The 20,187-nt window shown below is 55.4% G+C and overlaps 1 protein-coding gene across 5 annotated transcripts in view; it reads left to right on the top strand.

Annotated features, from left to right (window-relative positions):
• The first annotated feature begins 250 nt into the window (after positions 1 to 250).
• Positions 251 to 20,187, top strand: part of LINGO1 (leucine rich repeat and Ig domain containing 1) — a 155,526-nt gene continuing 135,589 nt past the window's right edge. For all 5 annotated transcript variants that reach the window (XR_001145732.1, XM_012728721.1, XM_012728723.1 and 2 more), the window contains exon 1: positions 251 to 364. The gene's annotated coding sequence lies outside the window, so the exon portion shown is untranslated. The remainder of the gene's footprint in view (positions 365 to 20,187) is intronic.

Raw genomic sequence — 20,187 nt, forward strand, 5'->3', positions numbered from 1 at the left:
GCATGGGTGGGAGAACTTGCATGGGTGCCAGTGAGTAACGTGTGTGAGTGTGTAAGTGCCAGTGTGTGAATGTCAGCTAGTCGCACATATGTGAGGGCACGTGTGTGTGTGTGTGTGTGTGTGTGTGTGTGTGTTTTGTATGTGTTGCTCAATGGGATCACACCCATTTGGGTGCATGGCTGCTGGTGCTCCCCAGAGCTGGCCACCATGCCCTGGCTGAAAGCCCTCTCTGCTTCCTCCCACAGCCTCCTGCACTGACAGACCCCGAAGACAGCTCTGGTGTCCATGAGCAGAGAGAGTGACTGAGTGGAGCCCAGGCTGAGCCCTGGCCCAGCAAAGTGCTCTGACGCCTGCCCAGGCTGAGGTAAGAAGACATTCTGGGCTGCTGGGTAGAGATAAGGTGATGTAAGCCTGGGGGCACAGGTGTGGGGTCCCTGAGGAGAGAGGCTATAGGGAAGCCATCTGGTGGTGTCCTTCCTCTCCATTCCCACACCAGTCAAGTCCAGGTGATCTGATATGGCAGCACCCCTTCCCTCCTCCTCCCACCCACTCCCACCCTTGCTATGGCAGGGCTCTGGCGGTTGTCTCAGCACCTGGGATGCTCCTCTGACGGTCTGGTTTCTTGGCTGCACCCTCAAATTGGTTCCCACATGGTATGAGAGGTCTCCAGTGATGAGCAGAAAACTCTGCTCTTGGTTCTGTCACTTTGTTGACCAAAGGTACCATGACTCCAGGTTAGGAGGGAGTGGGGACGTGTGAATTGAGTCAGTGAGGTCCAAGAAGCTGTCAAGAGACTGGCGCTGCCTCTGATGTGTGGCATTTCATGGGGCTGCAAGCCAGAGTCAGCATGCGGATCAGACACCTTTGGGGGAATGAGGCTCATGTCAGGTGTGCGTGTGCATGTGTGTATATGAGTGTGTATGGTAAGCACTGGCAACCAGTTGACCTTAGCTCTGTGTGAGCAGTGCAGATGGCCTCTTGGTTTTATCACAAGGAGCAGGATACCCAGAATGTGGGAGGTTACAGGTCCTTCCACTCTGTGTCCCATGTGAGGGAATGTGGAACTATATTTAGCACTGAAAAAGGGGGAGATGGGAAGGAGGGAGACTGGGTTGCTACCCTGCTTGTCTTACCTCTGGACTGGCTGTGACCTTGGACTAGTAAGTGACCCAGTCCCTTACACTCATCAGGCAGGTGGTGCGATCCATGAGAGGCTGCAGAGGGTCTTTGCTAAACTGCGGTGCTAGGGTTGCGGTGGGGTGGCTGGGCCGCAGGTTGAACTGCCATGCTCTGTTAATTTTCAGAGGAACTTTAAAGAAGGGGCCTCGAACCCCTCCTAAAGAATTGGGTGAGAGCTGTGTTGTGGTTTAGGCTCAGCCAACACTGTCCCCCCAGCCAAGAAGTTGAGGGATTTCCTTCCTTAGTACTAGGCCTTGTTTTGAACTTCAGTTGTCTCCATCAGAATATTTCTAATCATTTTGTCCTAGACAGAATGAACAGCTAATCAGCCCTTCCAGTTAAACCTGTAATTGTTTCTGGGAGGTGGGGAGAGAAGATGTGGTTGGCTTGTCTGGAGGCATCGGGCAGGAGTGTGAGGGAGGTGGGGTGCCAGGCCTTGCCCCACCCTCACCAGGAAGCCCCCCCCACCTCCTTGCCCCCCAGGTGGAGGTCACCGTGGCTTGGGGAAGCCAAGGGACAGGAAGACAGAGGGCTACTTGGCAGCGGGGGCCCCAAATGGCTGGGGACTGGTGGGCTTGGGTGAAGGGATTGTGGGGCTGAGCCTTGAAGGCTGCACAATTCTTTGAACATTCTTAGAAAATGTTCTTTTTTTTCTGATTCTAAAAAGAAAAACACGTGTTCTCTATTGAAAATGTGATGCTTGAGTGTTTTGCCTGTCAGTCTTTTGCAAAATATGTATTTGTGACATAATTGGGAGCAAACTGTACTTACTGTTTTCTAACCTGCCGTTTGCACTTAATACTATACTGAGATCATTTTCTTATCATTAAATACTCCTCTGTGACGTGATTTTTAATGGCAGCATAATGTTCCAACCCGTGTGTGCCAGGGCATGTTGATCCAATGCTCTGCTGTATATTTTGATTGTTCCCAGTGGTTTGCCATTATGAGTAATGCTGACTGGAAGGAGCGCTGAGCAGGAGGATGTGTGCAGGCTTAGAATGGGCAGGGAGTATTGTCGCTACCCCACTGAGGGGTGCGTTGACCCCTATGTTCACCCGAACGTAGGAGACTCAAGAAGGTGAAACAGGAGTCTGGAGTCTGTTTAGGATGACCCACGAGTGTGTATATATAGAGTCTGATATGCCTGTACAAGGAGAAAAACAGGAAGTGTACCCGATGTGAGGGTGGGGTGCATGTTTGTACCGGGCCTGGGGCTTCTTGCAGTTTCTGCTAAAAACAAGGTAGTGGGCTGCAGCTGTTTGCAGGACAGAGTGCACTGTGCTCTGCTGGCTTGTTTGTGGGCCTTACCGGGGAGTGTGCTCACCCATGCTCAACATCAGCCAGGGTGGACAGGTGCACTTGAGGTTCCCTTGAGTTAGTCACAAGAGAGGTTTGGGGGTGGGGAGGGTCCAGCCTAAATAAAGGTGTAGAGGTAAGGAATTTGGGAGTATTGGGAATCACTGTGCCCTAGAGGGGAGCAGGGCTGGTCATAGGGAGACTTGGAGACCACACTAAGGAGCTGAGACTTGCCAAAGCTCTGAACTTTTGCAGGAAGCCCAGAAGTGTCTCCTGCCTCCTTTACCCTGAGCTCCTCCAGTGCTCCTGTGGTCAGAGGGGACGGGGCAGATGGGGGCCTGGGGCACGGGCTGGGGCTCCCAGATGCCATGGCTCTTGGCCCCTTCTCACTGTAGCTCTTTGCGGGCAATCACTGTCTCCTCTAGCTGGTGAGCCCTGCCAGGTCTCCTCCTGCGGGGATGTGTGTACATCCCTCTGCCCCTCAACTCTTACTGACCCCAGAATCAGCGTAGCTGGTGGGGAGGGTAAGTGGACCCTCACCCTGGAGAACTGGGGAGGGAGGCTAGGGGTGTCTCCCTCTGGAAGCTTCCCTGACCTCTAGCTCTGCCCAGCACCCCTCTTTGAGCAGATCTCCTGCTCTGTTCCCACTCTGAGTGGGATTTCCCATGGGCTCCCTATACTCCTCCCTTGCATATACCAGGCAGTGAAGTCATCCGGTCGCTCAGTGGCTCATTTTCATTCATTCAGCACATACTGAGCACCTGGTATACGTCAGGGATTCTCTGTGCACCTATGGAAATCAGGTAGGCCAGGCCATTCGCCTCATAGAGCTTAAATACCAACAGTATAAACAGAAAAAAAAAAAATAAGGTTAGGAAGTGACAGGGGCTGTGAAGAAAAACAAGGCTGGGCAAGGAGCATACGGGGCCATCTCTGCAGGTGCCTGGGGAGGGCCCTTGGAGCAGAGCCCCAGAGGACAGAACTGGCCTCTGAGGTCTGTAGGCTCAGCTGGGGCACTGAGCAGGGTCAGTAGCAGGGAGCTAAGACCAGCTGAGGAGTGGGGCTTGCTGGGTCTGAGTTAGAGATTGAATGGCGGTGACTCCTGGCTCCTGGGCTCCCTCTCACTGCAGTTAGGAGGCCACTGTCAATCCAGAGAGACACCCACGGCCAGGCCAGGGGAGTGGGTGGGTATGTGCTGGGAGAGATTAGAGCCTGGGGACAGGGCGGGTGGTGGAGTCTTTGGCTGAGCTGGGAGCAGGGGGCTGAGGTGGGTTTGGAGGACAGTTTAGCAGTTGCATGTGAGATGCCAATCTCCATGTGCCGAGGAGTCCGTGGAAGGGTGAGCAGCAGGCCGCCACTGAGGACAGAGGCCTGGGCTGCATATAAATGTGGGGTTGTCAGAATCCGGGGCACTGAAAGCCTCTGAACCCGGCCAAGGTCATGTAGAGGAGGAGTCTCGACCTCACCGCTTGGGTGGAAGCCTCCTGCCCACGGGCGGCCCATTGCTCCAGCCTTGCAAGGCATGAGCTGGGCTTGCCAGCCTGGAGAAGCTGCTGCCCGCTCATCCTCCTGACTGCTCCCAAGTGGCCTGCTGGTTAGCACCATCGTTCTGGGACATTCTTCAGGGTTGATGAACAGGAGCTGCTGCTCACCCTTTCTTCCCCACAGGGAACCTCATTTGGTGAGGCTGGAGAAGCCCAGGCCCCCCTGAGCCCTGCTTGCAGGCACTGGGAATCCTGCCTTCCAGTCACCCTCTTTCTCAGAACCCCACATTCCTCCTTTCTTGTTATCCAAGGCCTTTTCATCAACTGGCTCACACCCATACTTCCTGCCCCCTTCTTTCCGCCTCTGCTAGCCCAGGCTTCCCTTCTGTGGGCTCCGTTTTGAGTGCAAATCCCGGCTCTTCACAGCAGTCTGCCTTGGCTCTGCACCTGCTTGAGCCCCTTGGAGTGCCATTTGTACTTGTCACCTGCCCTGAGCTGCCCTGTGGTTCCACCTTCTCATCCTCAGCTTGCCTGCCTCTCCCCCTCCTCCCCTGACCCCTTTTGCATCCTGTCCACACATTGCCCCGACCCCACACACCAACATCAAAGCTCTCTCCAAATGGAAGTCTGCTTAAACAGGGTGCCCCAGCCTGGCTTTTCATCGGGACCACCCGGGTGCTATTTAAGAGAGGGACCCCCCAGAGGTCTACTTAGATCCCTGATCCAAAGCCACTGAGGGAAGCCAGGGATCTGGGTGATCACGGTCCCCACAGTCACTTCTGATGCTCAGCCAGCTGGGAGCACAGGTGTCCCTGACGTGTGGCCCCTCATGCACGGGCCTCCCCTCTCTAGGGCAGCCCAGGCCCTGGAGGCTGCTCTTCCTTGTGCTGCCTGAGTTGAGCCTGCCTTCCCCAGGCCACTGTGGCTGAGCCTCCACATGGGCCCTGGCCACAGGTAGCACCCTGTAACTTTCCCTTCCAAATCCCAGGGCCCGGGGGACCTGGCACAGGGGGGACTCAGGAGGTGTTTGCACTTCTTGAGTGGAGGACTTGCCCCCTCCCCTGAGGTTCAGATGGAGGCTATGCCCCTGTGTGCCTGCTGAGTCAGGACCCCTGGTGTCTAGGGCTCTCGTGTTCCTCGAGCACATCCGTCCTTCATCCCATCTTGTTCTTATCACAGCCATGTGGAAAGCGGATGCTCTGTCCCATTCATCCTCCCAATGAGTATTTATTGTGGACCCACTGTGTGCCAAGCAACACTAGTGTCGTGTGAACAGGCCAAGGTTTGGAGGGGAACCAGGCTGGGCATGCCAAGCAATGGCTGAGGGGCCAAGTCAGCACTGCAGCCCAGGGCTGCAGGCTAGAGAGCTCTCTAGGGCTGCTCTAAGCAGGCATCACAGATGGGGGTCGGGGGTGGGGGTGGGGCTTTAGCCTCAGCGCTGGAGGCTGGGAGCTAGAAAGTGGGGTGTTGGCAGGGCACTGGGAGGGCAGCTCTGTGGCTGCAGGCCTCTCTTCTGCAGTTAGACAGCCACCTGCCCTGTGAGTCTGCGTGGCAAATGCCCTGGTGCCTGTTTGCCCATGTTTTCTTTTCTTACAAGGACGTCAGCCTTGTTGGAGTGAGGCCCACCTGACTCCAGCATCACCTCATCCTAATGAGCTAATTACATCTGCCATGACCCAATTTCCAGATAAGCTCACATTCTCTAGTCCAGGGGTTTGGAAACTCAACATATATGAATTCATAGATCATAGCTGTGTGTGACTTGACCCCAGAGTTTCCACAGCAGTGACCTGGTCTGCGGTAGACCAGGCGGCCTGGTGCTGGGAGCCTCTCGTGCCTTGAGTCGTGCAGAGTGCTGGACTACGCTGGGTGTCAGGACGGAGAGGAGACTCCCCCGTCAGGCTCCTTCTTAGGGGCCATTTCAGCCCAGGCTGGCCATTCGGCCTGGAGCATGGTTCGTGGTATGTGGGGTGACAGCCCAGTCCTGGTGTGCTCAGCCGAAGGCTGTGCCACATCTGGGACTGGGGGAGGGGCTGCCCGGGCTCTGCACCTCTAACTGGTTTCCTGCCCCAGTTACTTTCACTTCCGGGCCTCAGTCTACCTGGCTGTGAATTGGGGACCATCCTGTCTGTCTTTCTTGTTACATGGTGAGGCTCAGAGGACAGTGAATAAAACAGGCTTGGCTCATGTTCGTTTTCCTTTAATTGTGCTGCAGACATCTATTAGGTGTGGCTGTTTGCTGGTCTCTGATATCCCCAGGGTCAAAGACATGACCGTGGTGTGGAGGCACCCCCAGACAAGGCAGGACCCACACTTAAGGCACACTCTTAGCCACACAGTCCAGGACCCTGCCACAGGTTGCTGCTCGCTGTTGGGATGAATGTAGGCAGTGCACTTAAGCTCTCCAGACATCGGTGTCTTTATCAGTAAATTGGAAATAACACAGCACCTGCCTGGTGTGGAGTAAGCAGGTTGGTGCATGTAGAGGGCTTAGAGCTCATGAGCAAATACTCAGTAAATGTAATTCATCAGCCACAGGTCAGTGTAATGGCAGGTGACAAGCAGTTCTGGGGAGCTCTGTGCACAGTGTTAGACTCTGGAACCCAGCAGTGTGGGTCTTGCACTGTCTGGGGTGCTACTGTCCTGCTGACCCTTTTGCTTTTCGCCACCCTTTGCTCTGAGTGTTGGAGCTTCAGGTGTGGGTGGTGATGGGGTGTGGCGCAGGTACCCCCAAAGGGAGAGGATCAAGGCCTTCTGGCATCCTGGTAGGGGTCCTGGGGTCTTGTAGGTGAGGTGGGGCAGCCACCCCAGCTCTGCCTCCTGGCATGCTCCACAGTTGGGAAGGGGTGCCTGGGTGCTTGGCTATGTTAACCTTTATGTTTAGTCTGGGTTTGGGGAGAGAAGATGGGGAAGCAAAATTAAAATTCTTCTTTGAGAAGTTAACAACTTCCCAATTAAAGGATTCTTATTTGTGAGATGCCTTAGAGGCCTTTTCAATCAAGAGGCTCTTCTGAATAATAAAAGGACTCGAGAAGGGGTTGGAGAGAGAGTGGAGAGTGGAGAGTGGAGCCTGAGCTGCAGGAGGAAGGTGGGGGGTTGCTGAGATGGGCACCCCTGGCCTGGAGGAGGATGGTGGTTTGTGATGGGGGTGGGATGAGGCTGCAGCTGTTTCTGCTTAGGGTCGAGTAAGGTGGGCTTGGGGACATGGGAAGGTAAAGAGGGGGGTTGGTATCCCTCTCCCATGCCCCTTATCTCCCACAATCCACCTCTGCTCTTCCACTAGGGAAGAGCTGGAGGAAGCTGGGGTGTGTGACAAGTATCTGAAATGATGAATATGGCCTGGAGCCCTGTGCACAGGCACAGCCAGTCTGGATGGGGGCAGAGTTGTCTTCTGAGGCCCCAGACTCTGCAGTGCCGATGCTGTCACCCCCTCCCTGGCTCAGCCTTCCTGGTGACATCCTGGTGTGATTCTGTTGCTGTTTGGGGGGTATGCTCACCTGCCTTTCAGCCTGACACCACCCCCTCTCCTCCGCCCCGTTATTTTCCTCTAAGACCAGCTCAATGCTGTGGGGAGCTGAGTGTCTGCTGGGTGCCCAGGAGAGTTGCCCCTGCAGATGCTACTAGGGTTGGGCCACCTCATCTACCTGAGTGCCTAGATGAGAGAAGTTGTTAACCTGAACCACTTACAGATGAGGGAGCAGAGGGACAGAGAAGTAGGGTGACCCCTCCATACAGAGAAGGGTTCTTGCTAGAAAAGGATTCTCTTCCCATATCCCTGCAGCCCTGCTAAGCAGGAGGAGCCAGAGGGGACACTGGCCCAGGCCCCTCAGGCCCACAGGGTCTTTCAGGAGTCACCAAGGTTGCTTGAGAAGACCGCAACAGGGTTGGCTCCTAGTCCAGGCAGTGAGGAGGGTGGTGGGAGTGGTTCAGCCCACACCTGCCAACTCTCTCCCCCTGTATGGCCTACTTTCCAGGAGCCATGGCAGCGAGGCTGTCTGTGTAAATACCCAGAAGCACGAAAGCCGGGCCTCTGAAAGGTCAGCACGCCATGCAGGCACGCCCTGGAGTCCAGGGGCTGGGCCGATAGTTGGGAGAGCATGAGAGACAGGTTGGGGACAGGGCGGGCAGGGAGATGGCCCAGGAGATGGTGGCAACCAATGGGAGACTCTTCATCAAATGCTCTGGCCAGGCGGGGGGCCGAAAGACTTTGGACTACAGCCTGTGTGGCCTTGAGTGAGTGACCTGCTTTGGACCTCAGTTTCTTCCTGGTGGTGCAGGTAGCAGTGGACCTGAGGTGGGAAGGTCAGATGGGATAATATGTGTGAACTGAGGGGCTGGTGGGTGTATCTAAACAGCACCGTTTGGGGGTGCTGCTTCTCATCCCAACCCTGTCACTTGAGCAGATGCTCCACTTCCCTTTACCGTAGTTTTCCCATCTACACAATGGGCATCATGATCCTGACCTCACAGAGGCATGTTCTCCCTCGGTGGGCAGCCTCTGTGCCCTTCCTCCTGAGTCATTAATGAGGCTTTCCTTCCTGAGTACCCAGCAAGCTTTGCGGCCTTGGTGGCCACACAAGGAGTAGGTGATGTCACACTTGTCTTTGGGGAACAATATAATGTTAGAAAGGTTGAGGTAAAAGACTGTGAACCCCGGGAAAGGGGAGGAGAGAAGACCTGGAGAAGTCAGAGAGGGCTTCCTGGAGGAGACTGGACCTTAGTGATCAGGAGGGTTTGGGGATGGGGGTGGGGCAGGGAGGAGTGTGGAGCAGTCACACCTGGTTGGGGACTGTGGGAGCAAAGCCCCCGTGGGAGGGCCCAGCACAGGGTAGTGCGCTGCCGGCCTCAGCCTCTGCAGGTAGGGGTGGGGAGGGCTAGGAGAAGGGTGTGATCAGAGCTCAGAGGGTCCCAGCCCTGCAACCCTGGGGTGGCTGGACACTAGGAGTTGGAGTGCACAGCTGTCTCCTGACGCAGGGCAGGGGCATGGCTCACATGTAGCCAGGATGCCGGGCAGAACTTGGGGGGATTCTGTGTTGGGGCCATCAGTGCACTGGCCTCCCTTGGTCTGTGGCCTGGCGGTGCTCGAGTTCCGGGAGAAGGCTGGTAGCAGCTGTCAGAACTGGCAGGATGGGCCTTGGGAGTCTCTGAAGGAGGGACGGTGGCCTGTGGCTTGTGGACAGCCCATTGCCAGAATGAACGACCAGGGGCCTGACCAAAAGAAAGACACATGCAGCCTGGGACACTGCTCTGTGGAGCAGCAGGCCCTGATCAGACTTGCTCTTATTTCCACTGTGCTATGACCCCAGATAGGGGGGGCGTCACTGAGCCTCATTCTAAGGGGTTGGCTCAGGACTTCCCTGCTCCACGTCAGAGTTCAAATCTGAAGCCCAAACGCCTCCCCAGGGCTTCTCAGTCGCCCACACAGCTCCCCAGGGCTGTGGGTTGTAGAGGTGATGACATCTCAGGCATTCCCGGGCAGGCTCACCATACCTTTCCTCTCTGAGGTTTAGGTTTAGGGTGTGACCCAATGGTGTACAGCACCAGGCTGGGGTTCCTGGGCTCCCTGAGGCATGTGTTGTGCTCCCCTTCTCTCTGGGGTCTGTGGACGGAGGCTATCTGTCTGCTAGCTACAAGCCAATTCCTGCCTCTGAGCCACTGAGGGAGACTTTAAAATCTCACCCAAGTTAGAACCTATGAGCTTCTCAAAATAATGAAATTTTTCCTAATACACAAGGAGTCACACTCAGGCTGGCTCTACTGAACAGAGGGACTTCAGAGTTCATCCAGGAAGAATGGTGGGCATCGGTGGATATGGTAACAGAGTGTTTGCTGGCCAGAGGGTAATTCTCACTGCTCTGGCAGCAGGGAGGGCACTTGGCTCCGGGCACTGCTTTCTGTCCTAGTCTGAGCAGGGTCTACGGGGGAAGCCTTACTCTAGGCATCCGGACCTTCCTAAGGCCTCCCAGACCCTTCTGTGGGGCTCGTGGGGCTCCCTCGTCCTTCCAGCTTCATTTTTTTCTTTATTTCTTCTTTTTCTTAAATATTTATTTATTTATGCACACAGAACTGGGGCACAGGCCAGAGGTGAGGGGCGGTGAGAGGATTCACCAGAGACAGAGTGGGGAGCAGAACAGGCCGACTGATGAAGTTCACTGCTGAGGGGAGCAGCAGACGGGTTAGGAGAGGTCTGCCATGCCATATGGGTCAGCTCCGGGCGGGGATTGAACTCATGCTGAAGTGGCTTTAGCTTCTCAGTGCTGCATTTACCTGCTATGCCACCAGGGAGGGCCCTCCAGCTTCATTTGTAAGAGATGGGATTCTTTCTATCATGGTCATCCCGCTCACCCCCACAGAAGTGCTAGGAGATGATTCTGGCCGTATCCCCATTATGAAGATGAGGAAATTGAGGCTCAGCAAGCTCAGGTGAGCTGCAGAGTAGCTGGGCCCAGGCTTGAGCCTGCGTCTCTGGTTCCCTGTAACTGCTTCTGAAGTTATTTAGAGAAAAGGAGCCAGATAACAGGGTTGCTCCATGAACCTCCGCCTGACTTACTCCTTCGCCGGAGTGCAAGAAGGGGCTGAGGCCTTCTGAGGCTGGGGCTGGAGACCTGCACCTGGGTGCCCTGGCTGCCTGCCTCCATCCCCGCCAACTTCAGCTGACCGGTCCTTTCATTCGTTCCTCCGGTCACTCAAGTGTTCATGAAACACCTGGCGAGTGCGATTGTCAGTGTGATTTTGTTCTGGGGACACAGCCCCAGGATCATTACACACACACACGGCTTCTGCTCTCAGGTGATTTCCACTCTTGAGAGAGTAATAGGATGTGGTGAATTTGGGAGGCTAGTAAGCAGGGCTGTGAAAGAAGAGCTGAGAAGAAGCGGCAGTCCCAGCGGATGGCTCAGGGAGGCAAAGGCGTTTGAAGGCCAGGAGGCGGACAGGCTGGTGGTGGGGCTGAGAGGAGGGGCAGAGGTGGAGACCGAGGTGGCGGCCCTGCTGAGGAGCCGATTAAGCTGAGTGTCCGTGATGGGGAGCGCTAAGGCGAGAGTGACAGGACCTGATTTGACTTGTGATTTCTAAATGCCCCCTGCCCACTGGAGGGCCCGTGGGGCAGAGTGGGGGGCAGGGAAAGCAGGGGTCTGAAGGAGAGTGGCGGGGTGGGGGGTCACGGTCAGGGTTCCTGAGATGGGGGAGAGGTTGGGGATTGGCCCGCGATCAGGGAGGCTACGGGCCCAGATGGGGAAGACTGGTTGGTTCTGAGCAGCAGGGCAACGGCCCGTTTCCCTCATGGGAGCCTGGGACAGGCAGACTTGTGAGGAGCCTGGTTTGGATGTGCTTGGTGGGGCCGGAGACTCGGTCGCCATTGGGCCTCCTGCGTGTCTTCTTGGCCCGCTTGTTCCAAGGTTGGTAGCTTTGTTTTCATGTACTGGGGCACCTCGTTGCCGAGTCCAGTTTTCGGATGCAGGAACTGCTGAGGGTCAGTGCAGGAGCGCAGTGGGCCTTCTCTTGGCCTCCCGCGTGGAGAGGGGGTGGTAAGAGAGACGCTGCCATCTCCCGCTGCTGTCTGCCAGTGCTCGCGTGCCCGTGCAAACACGCGTGCGTCGGGCCCATTAACAAACAGAGAAATAAATTAACAAGTATTCAACCCACCAAATGTTCCTTCTGTTCTGTATAATAGAACAGGGGAACATAATTTTCCCCTGGAGCAAATTGCTACAGCTGAACCTGCTCCTTGTTTTCTTCTAAAAACTGCTTAAAATTCTGGAAGGCTTGTTGATCTGGCTCTTTCCCCTTTTGTCTCTTGTCCCCTACCTCCAGGGTGCCCCCCTCCACCTTTGTCATGCTGGGCCTCAGAGGAACCAGATTGTCACAGGGCCACAGCCCTTACCCAGAAGAAGGGAGGGTGGGGAGGTAGCGGGGGTGGGGCTGTGACCATGGGTGTGCTGGGCATGGATGCCACGCCCAGGCCTGGCAGGAAGGACCAGTGGAGTTCCTCAGAGCCCTACGGCAGATACACCGTGCGACCTTGCGCAAGTCACAGTCCCTCTGGGCTTTGGTTTCCCCTGGCAAAGTGGGGCTGGACATTTCTGCTCTCCTATGAACATGCCTATGGTGTACAGAGCGCCGTGTCAGTGTGAACCCCCTTTCTGAGCATGCCGTGTGCAGGAATGGGATGCACCGCCTTACTCCACACCCAAACCTTTTTGTGGAGTTTTGGATTCAGGAACTTTGGTCCTGCTTTTCAAATCCTCTAAGGTGCACCTTTTTTTTTTTTTTTTGGTAAAGATTTATTTATGCCTACAGAACTGGGGTACAGGCCAAAGGTGTAGGGATGGTGAGAGAATTCACCAGAGACAAAGTGGGGAGCAGAACAGGCAACTGATGAAATACACTGCTGAGGGAGCAGGGGGAGAGACAGGAGAGGTCTGCCATGTCATGTGGGTCACCTCCGGGGCTGGGATTGAACTCGGACTGAAGCGGCTGAGGCCAGTTTGCAGTGCTGCGCTTTAACCCACTGCACCACCAGGGAGGGCCCTACTCTCCTATTTTTCTTAAAGTAAATTAATTTTAATCTACTTTAATTAAACATGGCTTATAAAAATGTATTTTTATTTACAGAATTTTCTCTGTGGATCCCGATCCTTACTATCACTCAGGACCAGCCTGGGTTTTCATTCCCCCTTAGGGCCAGAGCCTGGGTGGGGAGAAGCCTTCCAAGGCTGACACCTGGCTGACTCCGGCCAGGCTGTTACCTTTGACGGAGGCAGAGGGGCACCTGGGACCTAGTGCTGGAGCCATCACCTTCCAGCCTGCTACCCCATTCTCCAGCGGCACGACAACACTCCACCAATCCCACAGCAGTCACTGTGCTCCTCTGCAGAGGAGTCAGACCCAGATGACACCAGACACGATGAGGCTTTGCAGGCCTAGTGAAGGATGGGCCTACGCGGTGGCCAGAGGTCTAACTGGCCAGGGTCTGGCCTATCTCAGCCCGAGGACGGCCCCTCCAGGAAGCCTCCTTGACGTCAGCATTGGTCTGCCCAGCTGCTATTGCAGCTTTGGCATTTAGACGTCTAGATCAGGTTGTAGGTGTGGTGGGGTTTGGTGAGGTGCTCTTCCCAGCTGGCAGTCAGCTGCTTTCTTCCTGTGTGGCCACATGGGGGAGAGACAGAGGGAGGGAGGGAGAGATCAGGTGTGTCTTCTTGTAATCACACTATTCCTGTCAGATTAGGGTTTCACTCTTCTAACCTAATGTAACCTTAGTTACTCCTTTACTCCAGACTGTCACCCTGGGGGTTAGGGCTCCATCCCCTGAACTTTGGGGGACACCGTTCTGTCTTATGTCACCCCTGCATTAGGTCACTCTTGGCTGCATTGAGACTGCATAGTCAAGCATTTGTTGCATCCTGCTGATTTTAACTCACCCCAGGACTTCTTCCCAGGCCCATCCTGGTGTACCAGGGACCCCATAACTACACTGGGGCTTGAGCTGCTTCCAGTTTGGGAGAATTCCCACCTTCACTCCCTGATGTGTGGTGGGTGGGCTCCACTGCCTCCAGGTCTCCCCAATTCCTGGCTGCTGTTGGTGGTCTGAAGTAGGGGAGCCTCTAGACAGGCACACCACCTCCAGTGGGCTCTACCCTTCAGCGGCCCACCAGGAGAGGTTTACCCCAACTTGGTCTGTCTTTCATTTTCATCACATACACACAGGTGACCTTATAAATACTTGCAGTGCTTGAACTTCAAGTATTCGGACCTTTCTAGCTTATTTCTGTTCCCTCTTTGTCCCAAGAACCTGTTATTTCTCATGTCCAGTATGAAGCTTTAACCTCATCTGGCCAGTGAACTCTTACTTATCCTGCAAAGCCCTCATCAGCAATGTCTTCCCTAACCCACTGGATTTTGTCAGGTCCTGCCTGGTAATATCCTGGGCTTCCCTACTTCTGTACTTAACACCTTGGTAGTCCTTGTTGGGAGTGGTGTCGGTGAAACCAATAAGGTTTGCTGATGGTAGATCAGTTGTGGGGCCAAGAGGAAGGGAAAAGTTAAGAATGGACCTCAGGATTTTTGGTCTGGGAATACGGTCAAATGGGATTGCTTCCGTCATCTGAAATGGGGGAGCCAGCAGCATCAGGCTTGGGGTAAAATTAGGCACTTGGTCTCATCATGGGAAGTTTGATGTGCTAGTTGTTCAGGAGAGGTGTTGGTGTGTGGTAGACTAAATAATGGTTCCCAAAGATGTCCATGTCCTAATATATGAAACCTGTGAAAATTGCCTTATGTGGAAAAAATCATTGCTGCTACAGTTAAACTAAAGATCTTGAGATGAGGAGCTGCTTTGGATTGTTGGGTGAGCCCCAGATGCAATCTCTAGAGTCCTTATAGGAAGGAGGCAGAGGGGGTTGACAACGGAGAGGTGATCCAGGTGACCATGGAGGTAGGGACTAGCTTGTTGGGGCTGTAAGCCGAGGAAAGCTGGCAGCCTCTGAGGCTGAAGGAGACCCAGGTCCCCCAGGCCTCTGGAGGGAACCAGCCTTGCTGACACCTTGATTTTGACCTAGTTGAGCAGAGCCCCTCCAAGCTGGACTCTGGGGCCGGCTACCTGGCTTTGAATCCTGGCTCCTCTTCCTATGGACTGTGGCCTTGCTATGCCCAGCATTCTGTCTGTAAAACATGTTAGTGGTGCTGACCTCAGGTCACTGGGAGCTTAAGTCACTATGTGTAAACATGTGAAACACCTAGAACAGTCCATGCTTACCTGTCAGGCCTTGGGATCTGGCTGTGATGGAAGAAGTTTGGCCACTGGTGTCCTGGGCTTGAATCCCAGCACCCCAGTCAAACCAACCGTGCGACCTTTGCTTTTGTCCTTTTCACACTGGCTTGGGGACTGTGGAAGAAGGATTGGTGGCTGCCATGTGAAAGGACTGTGATGTCAGATTCTCAGCCTGGGTCAGTGCTTCCCTCTTGCCAAAGCTCTGGGTGGTGACTCAGGCCCTCTACTATGAGCAGATCCTGTCTTAGGGCTTCAGGGGGTGGGGAGGTGCCAGGATGCACTAGGGGCCCTGGGCGTGGCAGGGAGGGTGGTTGGGGCAGCCAGAGTGAAGCCATGACGCACTCACTGACACACGGAGTATTTGTGGTTGCAGTGCCTCTGGCATGATGTATGCAGACCCCAATAGAATCTGCAGGCAAGACGTGGTGATATTTACAGCCCAAGTCTCTGTCCCCATAAAGGAAGGCGGCTTTAGGGCTTGGGAGGGGCTGGACATTTTGATAATGTCATAAACGGAGTCTGTCTCCTTGGAAACGGTGGTGGGGTGGCGGCCACAGCCTGGCAGATGTGCCGGCTGTTCTATGGCACGTGGTGGTGGCGCAGAGGACATTGGAGGGATGGATGGGCTGCAGCTGGAGACAGTCGCCTCTGCTAATGAGGGCATGGTAGGGATGCCGATGGGGGTGGGAGCCTGGAACTGTGCATCTGGGAGGACAGCGGAGTACCCACTGCTGGCCAGGACTTGGGAAAGACCCTTCAGCCCCTGGCCTGTGGCCTGGGGCCAACCTCAGAGACAAGTCAAACTGGTAGGGAGATATTGTTAGAGTTGGGGCCCTCCCGAACTCTTTAATGAGGGGCACACAGGAGGCCTACCTGCACAATATTGTTCTAGGATTGGTGAGGCACAGCCCTAGGGGGAGCACTCAGAGCCTTGGCTCAGGCTGCAGGAGGCTGTATCACAAGGAGCAGTGGGCCTGGAGTGAAGGAGGAGGAGGTGACTGTAGGGCTCAGCTAAACTGGTGCTCGGACCCTGTCTGAGTGCGGTAGGCTCACACTGTCTCTGGGGCGAGGGCTTTGTCTAAGTGTTTCATTTTAGAGAGTGGGGAGCTGGCCTTCAGCCACCCTGCTAAGCAGAGGTCCAGCCTGGGCACTGCCCATGCCCATAGAGATGTGAACAGGAAGTAGGAGGCAAGGAGAGACTGGGCCCCTCAACCTGGAAAATGGCAGCCCAGGAACCACACTCGTTCAGAAGTCTGAGGGCACCCATCCCCTGACCAGTCATGGGCACCAACTACCCCAGGACACCCAACTAGAGCCACAGGTGGAAAGGCAACCTTGGAGGGTGGTGAGCTTGTTGTCCTTAGACGCCTAAACGGGTTGACAGCCATGGCTGAGGAGGCTGGAGAGGGCATTCCGGTGGGGAGAGGACGGATGTGGGCCCCGAGTTGGAGTCTAGCAGACAGGATGGTCTGTGACAGAGGCCTGCACCTCTGCCTCTTTGCAGCGTGCTCTGCCCCGAGCCCCAAGGCTGATGATGAGGTACCCGGCTTCCAGTGCTAGCTTGCTGTGTGACTCAGCTGGGGTTTTCGGTGTCTCTGGGCCTGGAACGTCAGGCCTGGGACTGGAAGCTGTTGTGGTGGAAGCTGAGGGCAGGGACACAGTGTCCCTGCTGTTTTTGGCCACTGTACTCTGCAGACGGCTAGACCCAGCAAAAGGGGAGGCTGCAATCCAGGCACACCCACCCATGGGCCAGGTTGGGGGTTCAGCCTGGGATTGGGAAGCTTCTTTTCAGCTGCTGTTGCTGCTGGGAGTCAGCCCCTGAGTCCCTGCCCTGCTGCCCCCGATAGATACCAGCGGCCAACCTGGGTGGGCAGGTGGGCTGTGTGTAAGAGCTCACACTCTGCTCAGAGGCAGGTGCTCAGGGTTGGTTTGTGCATGGGTGTGTGTCTCTTTGTGTGGACATGTGTGCAAACGTGTGTGTAGACACATGCAGGTGTATGTGTGCAGATTGTATGCGTGTGTGTGATTGTACGTGGGTATGTGTGTGGATATATGTATGTATGCGGATGATCTGTGCACATGTGTAGACGCGTGCACACGTGTCGATGTGAGTGTATGTAGAGGTGTGTGTACAGGTGTGTGTGCATCCGCTGTTGGGGCTGGAGCAGGGCTCCTGCAGGACATCCCTCTGCCCCTGGCGTTGGGGTGTTTATGAACTGTGGGGGCTATTTCCTGATGTGCAGCTAGAATCTAAGCTGGAAGGTGCTGGAAGGTGCTTGAGGGGCAGTGGTCCTGGGCGGGGTGGGACAAAGCCCTGTCAGGTGACCCGGTGGCAGTTCAGTATTTGCTGTGTAGGGGCGTGTCCCTGCCACCCTGAGGATCCAGGTGAGCTTTCTGAAGATGGAGGCACCCTCGCTGTACACTCACCCCTAGAAGGCCCCTCTAGGGGTGTCCTGGTAGAGGGTGCAGTCCTTTGTAGTTCCCTCCCTGTTCTCTCCAGAGAAGGCCTGGGCTAGTTGTACCCCAAGAGGTCTGGCTGGGCAGGGGTTTAGATCTTGAGTCTTCCGAGAAGGAGCTTGGGCGCAGCTGAGAAGGATCTGAGGTGTGGGTTTGGGTCTGGGGTGGGGGGGACCTCCTGTGGACTATTGCAAGGCTGTTTGGTGGGCTGGAAGCAGGAGGGATAGAGCCACCCAGGACTCAGAATCCACTGTTTGCATTGAAGCCGTGGAAGTGAGCTGAGTGAGGAGAGCTGTTGTTTGAGAGGACTGAGGGCTGTCCTCTGGATTTAAGGGAGGGTGGGCTTAGAGGCCCGGGAATAGGCAGGACTGAAGGAGCTTCTTAGCCCAAGAAGTTTCTCTGGTGAATGCATTGGAGGGGAGCTCCGCCCAGGCAGGGCCTCTGGGGGACTGGCTGGCAGAGTGAGTTTCCAGGGCTGTGAAGAAGGGACAGCGCCCCTCTTAAACTCTGGGCTGTGTGGGCCCATTGAGGCCCTCACCCCTGTGGGTCACCTCCAGCAGGCCTGGCAGTGCTACTGTGTCATGGATACTGCTGCTGGGCAGTAGGGTGGCTTACTGTAGGGTGGCTCTGGGGACAGACTCGGGCTGGGCACCACTCCCTGGGCAGTGGGGGGCAGGGCTCTGTGTGGCCTCCCCACTCAATGGCACTTACTGTCTGTCCTCACCTTGACCAGCCCCTCATCTGTGAAATGGGGATCACACCTACCTCCTGGGATTCTGGTGCCAAGAGCAAGAGACAAAGGTCCCAAACTTCATTACAGCCCAGCATACAGTGGGCGCTCATGAAATGCGGGTCATTGCTCACCTCTCCGTCCTCTGTTCTGTCCTTGCCAAAGCCTTTGGGGTTAGAGCGTCCAGGCCCGGTGGGTTCTCAGTCTCCCATTGCTCAGAGGAGGAGATGGGCGGCTCCTGCAGGACCCTGTGCTCTGAGAGCCAATGACAGCATGAGGCTGAGTGGGTGGAATATGGGGGGATGCAGGAGGGAAGGAGAGCCCACTTCCCCGGCCCCCCAGAGCCAAAGCCAGTTCCTGTTAATTAGCGCCGTAACGAGCCGTGCTAAGGCGCTCCCCCTGAGCTGGCTCCAAGACGGATAATTACAATGATTTTTTGGCTTCCAAGGGGCAGCTGGAGGTGGGGGTTGGAGGGCTTTCCTGGCTTTCTTTTTTTTTACTGTCCACAGGGATTTTCATACCTACCCACTCTCGCCTCATTTGGCGAAGGAAAAAAAATGTGTTAATGGACCCTTTTCTGCAGCCGAGAAGGACAATTTATGATAGAGGTGACAAAGCCGAGAAGGACAATTTATGATAGAGGTGACAAACTTTATTTTAATGAGAGGCAAATTCCACTTTATTTTAAACTCCAGATTCCCCTCTGGCTTGTGGTGTTGGGCACTGACACTGGAGCCCAGGTGTTAGCTTGGGAGGACTTGGGGCAGGCTGTGGTCAAGAGGCCTGGGCAGGTTCCCCCCATTTCCCACCTGCTTACATGCATCCTCTCCCTTCAGGGAGGACTTAGGGCCTCCATTTATGGGTGAAGAACTGGGGTTTTGAGAAGTGAGGTGGTGTTCCCCAGATTACCCTGAAAGTTTAGAGTGGGTAACATTTGCACTTGGTCTGTCCAGCACCAAAGTCCATCCTTTCACTGCCCCTCTTTGCTGCTTGAGCAGCACCCAGCTGGAGTGGGGCTGCCCAGGTCACTCTTAGGAGTGGCGCAGGGGCAGGGAGAAGCTTGGCAGAGAACTTGCTGTCACTGTGGCCCGGGAGGAGGGTGCTCCTTGAGTGGTGTTTGTGGCCGGTCTGGGGGCTGGGCCGCCAGTGGAGGGGGCTCCCCGTTTTTCCTGAGATCATCCTCCAGTTCAGAGGGGGTGTGACTTAGTTTTGTGAGCTACTTGAGCCCAAGGATGGGCTGCAGGGGTTTGAAGCTGGGGATAAGCCCACTCTTTTGGTGCCCACTGCCCCTGACTGGCCAGGCAGGGTTGGGAGGTGGTGGGTGGATGTCTGCACGTTCTCTCTGGCCCTGGTGTGCAGCCCATCAAGCCAGCCTGGTGTCTCTGGCTAAATGGATCCACCCTGCCTTGGCTAGTTCAGGGACTCATAAGGGGCCTGGTGTTTCTGGGGGAAAGGCCCCTGCTCGAGTTGGCCTTGAGTCTGAATCCATCCTTTTCGGTTTGTGAATCCCTTAAACCTCCCCGCACCTCAGTTTCGCTACCTGACAGCAGTGATTCAACCCTCTAGGCAGTGGCAAACATTCTGTCAATGCCTAACTCTTAGTTCTCTTCTTGGAGAGAAGGCTTTGGTTGTGGGGCCTTACTTCTTGGCGGGGCGTTGAGCATGAGAAAAGGCAGCTTGGGGTCTCCCCTCTGGCTGAGAGTACAAGGGTTGTTTGCTTCCTGGGCTCAAACCCAAAGTCCTGTGTATGTTTCCCTATCTTGGGGACCCCCATCCCAGCCAACCCCTGGGAAGAACCAAGTTCCCCAGGGGATCATCTTTGACCCTTGAGCCCAGATAAGTGGCCCTACACTAATCACTGTGAGTGGGCAAGCCACTTAAGCCTCCCTGAGCCACTTTCTCTGCCTGGAAAGTGGGATGATTTAGGTCTCAGGGGCAAGAATTAAGCAAGCCTGGGCGAGTGTGCACTCAGCACAGAGGGAGCACACAAGGAGGGCAGGTCTTAGGTGACATGTGGCAAATGCTGGGTGTTTGTGGCTACTCCAGGTGCTCCCTGGCCCCTCTTCCCAGGGAATGTGTCTGCTCATGGTGTGGGCCACAAGATGAGTAGGTGACAGCTGTCCCGCCCTGGCAGGTGTGATGGTTGTCCATCAGTGGTGGGCGGGGGCCTGAGGCCTGGCTCTCTCCCTCAACCTCTCCGTGGTTGCCTCCATCCTTGGCTCTAACTGGCTTTTGACATCACCCAGGGCATGTCAGGGTGGGCAGAGATT

Source organism: Condylura cristata, unplaced genomic scaffold, assembly GCF_000260355.1.
Source record: "Condylura cristata isolate star-nosed mole 26May11 unplaced genomic scaffold, ConCri1.0 scaffold00023, whole genome shotgun sequence".
NCBI lineage: Eukaryota > Metazoa > Chordata > Mammalia > Eulipotyphla > Talpidae > Condylura > Condylura cristata.